Genomic DNA, 5416 nt, shown 5'->3' with positions numbered 1-5416 from the left:
TGAAAAACCATCTCAAATCCAATATATCTAAAATGAACTCTTTGTCCCCTCAAAGTAGCTCTATTTTTATTTTCCCATCAACAGTAGTTCAGTATCTTATATCTAAAACCCTTGAGCTGTATATAATTTGAAATTAGATATTTTCAAACATTAAAAAAGTAATATTTTTTAACACTCCCAGGAATATCTCAGTCAGTATCTAGCAAGGTGGGGGCTACTGTTATATTTACAAATATGCTAAGGAGATGAACCAGGGAAACAGACAAAGCTAGGTCATGAGGTGAACCAAATATCTTTTCTCGCCCTAAATGTATTACAATTTAGTGAGCAAAACATGCGGTTATTTACATAGTCAATAAAGATACAAATAACTTCTCAGCTCAGGTAAGATTTTGCTACTAAGAGACTTCAGGTCAGATTACTGAATGCATTATCAAAAAGTAAAATACAATATTTTCAGAGCTTTATGGATTTGCTATATCTTAATTATGTGAATTAGAGAATATTAATGATGATGATATTAAAATAGCAACTATTTATTAGAAACCAACAATCACTCAAGCACTGTTAGACATTTTATGTATACAATAATGATACAAACATAATTGCTATGAGATAAATACTCTTATATCCTCATTTTACATATAGACAAACTGAAGTACTACCATTAGTATTTTACAGGTGAGATGAATATTCCTCTTCTTCTAATTCAGCCTTCTCCAAATTATTAGTCTCCTTAAATAATGTATTTATTATGTATTCATTCCTTCTTTCTAAAAATACCTACTCAATATTTACTCCATGTGGCATTCTTCTTCAGAAAAAGGGTCACTAGATTGTCATTACCTGTTGAATGAAGTCCAAACTCCTTGGATTCATATTTGTTTTCAAATGATATCTACATTTTCAACTTTATCTCTTTCTTTTCACTTAGTTGAACTCTGGACATCAGTCAGATTGTCACTCCATGAATGTGTTTTATTTTGTGTGCATCTACCCATGCCACTTTACTCTCCTATAATTTTTCCTCTTCTATTCTCTCCATCTGGTGACACCCTGCCCATCTCTGTAGTTTTAGCTGTGGCCTCCTACTTCCCTTGGCCACCCCTGACATCTCCAGCTTATAACTCACTCCGTCATTTAACATTCACTACTCATTTGGCTTATAATTATATAATGCCTTCTACTGTGACTTAACTCTTCATATCTGTGTCTTCTTTGCAATTAGACTGAAAAATTTATTGATAATAAAGGTAATTTCTTATTTCTGCACTCCCTACAATGCTGATTATAACTCAACTGAAAGTTATAACAAATTTTCTGTTTAAATCACTTAGTACAGGAAGAATAAGAACCAATATCTTCCTAACTCTATACCATGTCAATCATTTTTTTCTCATTGGTTATCTCAAGGCATCCTAAATGATAATAATAAGAAGAAGAACAATATAGTAGGGTGGTTTCTTTATTGAGTTTAGGTTCTAAAAATGGAGTATTAAGTGCAAAAGCATAAAAGTAAAATTACCTTTGAAAATCTCTTAGGAAAGTGCTGTGTTGGAGATCTACCAGCTGTCAATAAATCTAACACAGCCAGGTTTTCCTCTAATCTTAGCAAAAAAATGCTGTATCTTCAATTTAGCACCTGATTAAATAGTTAAGGGCCATGTTATATAATTAATATGTATATATCAGTAGTAGAATCATACTCAGAGTGGCAAGATGTACACAGTAACAAAAGCATACGGTGAGAGAAGAACATTAGACATAAGTCTCTTGTCTTATACTCACTACAGTGTACACACTTATTGAATATAAAATGGTAGAATGAAATGTGATTATTTTTAGTCACTTGTTTCCCAAAACCTAAATGCTTGTTTAGAGAGGATCTAAAATTACTTCTTGTGTTAGGCCGAATTCTAAGATGGCCCCTAAGATTCCCACCTCCTATGACCTATATACCTTTGTATAATGTCTTCTTGAGTGTGAGCCGGACCTGTGAATATGATGAAATATCACGCCCACAATTGGGTTACTAATAGTTGACAGTGAGTTCATCAAAAGGGAGAGTACCGTAGGTGAGTCTGACCTAATTAGGTGAGCACTGAGGAAGAGATTAAGAGATTCATAAAGTGAGAGGATCTATGGAGGGGGTCATATGACAAGAACATGTCAGTGACTTCTAGTTGCTGAGAGTGATTCTAGCCAATAGCTAATATAAAATTTGGACCAACAACCTAAGGAAGTTGGGAGATTCATCTCTACCTACTCAAATCTCTAACTGAGTGCATATCTCGCGTACACCTTCATTTTAGCCTTTTAAAACCATAAGCAGAGGGCCCCGTTAAAATGTTCTGGACTCTTGACTCATGAAAACTGTGAGATAATAAATTTGCGTTCTTTTAAGCTGTTAGATTTGTGGTAATTTGTGACACAGCAAAAGAAAACCTAATAATCTGCTTTCTATATGTATCAGACAGTCCTCAGCACTTAAGTTCACGATCTTTTAATTGTCCTTATTGCAGAGCTGAGGGATCTAAAGTTTAAAGAGTTTACATAACTTGCCCAAGTTTGCATAACTAGGAAGTAGCAGAGAAAGAAATTTATATCCAGATTTACTAACAAAGCCCATGTTCTTAACCACTGCTGACAAGAAAGTTGAGTGTTCTACTTTGGCCTCACTGCCTCAGTTTATGTTCTGAATATCAAATTCTCTCTGTACTTTCATCAAACTGTGGATTTTTACTCCTTTCTACTGAGAAGTTTTTTACTTTATTGACATTGAAAAGAACCTGATAAATTAATTAAATAAATTTATTTAATTAAACATTTATAAAATACCTACTGTTAGAAAGCATTGAATAAAGTGCTGGGTGAATACAAATATTGATAAGGCAACCCCTGACTCTCAAGTTTCTTGCATACTAGTGAAAAAATAAACTCATACATAAATATCTCAAAGGAGTAAGTAAAAAAGGTAGGCTAGAACTACCCAGCCTCAAGATTTCAAGACAAAACATTCATCTGTTAATTCATCTGACAAAAGGACATTTATAGAATGAGATGCAGAGAGAGACACAGTTTTTGTGTGTGTGAGAATACTTTTTTTACTTTTATTTTTTAAACAACTTTTATTTTCAATTGCAGTTGGCATACAATATTACATTAGTTTCAGGTGTACAACATAGCGATTAGACCTTTCTATAACTTATGAAATGATCACTTCGATAAGTCTAGTACCTATCTGACATTATACATAGTTATTATAATATTATTGACTATATTTCCTATGCTGTACTTTACATCCCTATGACTGTTTTTCTAACTGGCAATTTGCATATCTTAATCCTTTCCCCTTTTTCACCCATCCCCCAATACCCTCCCATTTGGCAACCATCAAAATGTTCTCTGTATCTATGAATTTGTTTCTGTTTGTTCACTTATTTTGTTTCTTATATCCTACATGTAAGTGAAATCATATGGCATTTGTTTTTCTCTGTCTGACTTATTTCCCTTAGCATAACACCCTCTAGGTCCATCCATATTGTTACAGATGGCCAAGATTTAATTCATTTTTATGGGTGAGTAATATTCCATTTTATTTATGTACACATCTTCTTTATCCAGTCATCTATCAATGGACACTTAGGTTTCTTCCATATCTAGGCTCTTGTAAATAATGTTACAATGAACATAGGAATGTATATGTCATTTCGAATTAGTGTTTGGGGTTCCTTCCAATAAATAGCCAAAAGTTGAATTGCAGAGTCCTTCTTTATCTCATTACAGCCTTTGTTTTAAAGTCTTTGCCACATCTACTGCAAAGATGAAGACCATTCTCAGCAATCAGACTGTTTACAGTCCAGTAAATATCGATATCATTCTGAAGGGACACACAGTTATTGTGAAGGGCCCCAGAGGCATCCTGCAAAGGGACTGCAATCACATCAATGTAGAACTCAGTCTCCTTGGAAAAAAAGAGGCCCTGAGTTGACAAATGGTGGGGAAATAAAAAGGAACGGGTTACTGTTCACACATCTGTCGTCATGTACAGAACATGATCAAGCATATTACACTGGGCTTCGTTACAAGATGAGGTCTTGTTGAAATCCGAAGTTTCTTGGGTAAAAAATACACCCACAGGGTTCAATTGAGATCAGGCATCACTTGTTCAATATCTCAAACCCAGAAAGATGAATTAATTCTTTTAAAAAATGACACTGAACTTGTATCAAATCCAGCTGCTTTGATTCAAAAATTCACAACAGTCAAAAACAAGAATATCAAAAAAATTTATGTGGTATCTATATTTCTGAAAAAGAACAGTTCAGCAGACTGGTGAATAATATCTAAGTTGTCCAGCTACAGAAAAAGCAAGATGGTGTGCTGGCTGGAAAATTACTGCTTGGCTATCGCCCGTGGGAACATAGGTTATCGCCCATGGGAGCATAACATTCTAACGATAAGCTTTCTGCTTCTGTACCCCCGTTTGCACAACTGAACTGTGGGTTGACAGTTAGTAAATAGAAGAAAAATAGACTTTTGTGTTCAGACAGAATGAGGAATGGGGTTTAGGGCTTAAAATCCCTGTACCTCTACATTTTGGGGCTGCTTAATTTGGGGTCTGTGTACTCCTGACAGACCCAGCTGGCTGAATAAAGTGTGTGTTTCCTATAACTCACTGGTTTCTGGTGGTCCATTTGTCTATCAGGGGCTAGCGGCTACAACATTCGGAAGCCCCAGCGAGATCTCAGGGAGTGGCCCTGGGATCTAAGACCAGACTGGCCTCCGAAGCAGTTGCTGTCCCTGTTGCGGATTCAAAGGGGTGGCCAACCTGAGACGTTTCAGGGCCCCTGAATGCTGTGACGGGGTCAATGCAATCGTCAAGGATGCAGCCTTTAGGACACACTCTTTGTTCCTGGTCCCGACGGGAATCTCCGAGGCCTCGACGTCTGGATAAAAGGTACCTTTCTATTTCTGTTGACCGGTCATTGGGGGTCTGTGGTGAGACTGGACGCAGTCAGATCTCCCAGACCATGGCCAGGCCACGGGACACCGCCTCCTGTGTCCTGTTATCAGGTTCTGTCTATTGTCTTTGGTCTTGTTTAGGTTGTAGGTGGCGGACTTCTCTGGGTCCACCTACACCCCAGTAATTGTTCTCGTCTGAGTGTCTGTTTTGTTTTTTCTGCGCAAGCGATGTGGGGAGGCCCGAGTTCACAGAAGACACCCTTGGAGTGTCTCCTGCGACATTTCAAAGACAGGTTTGTATAGGGAGCTGACTATGACATAAAGTTTTCTCCAGGCAGACTAAGAACATTGTGTGAAGTTGAGTGGCTGTCTTTTGATGTAAACTGGCCTCTTGAGGGTTCTTTTGACAGGGGTTTAATGAAGAATGTTTGGAAGATTGTCACGAGAGCTC

The 5416-nt window shown here is 36.9% G+C and overlaps 1 pseudogene; it reads left to right on the top strand.

Annotated features, from left to right (window-relative positions):
* Nucleotides 1–3823: 3823 nt before the first annotated feature.
* Nucleotides 3824–4350, top strand: LOC112474460 (annotated as a pseudogene).
* The last annotated feature ends 1066 nt before the right edge of the window (nucleotides 4351–5416 follow it).

The sequence above is a fragment of the Pteropus alecto genome, unplaced genomic scaffold, assembly GCF_000325575.1.
Source record: "Pteropus alecto unplaced genomic scaffold, ASM32557v1 scaffold239, whole genome shotgun sequence".
NCBI classification, from domain to species: domain Eukaryota; kingdom Metazoa; phylum Chordata; class Mammalia; order Chiroptera; family Pteropodidae; genus Pteropus; species Pteropus alecto.
The sequence above is the reverse complement of the archived record's forward strand: the minus strand, read 5'-3'. Positions and strand labels throughout refer to the sequence as shown.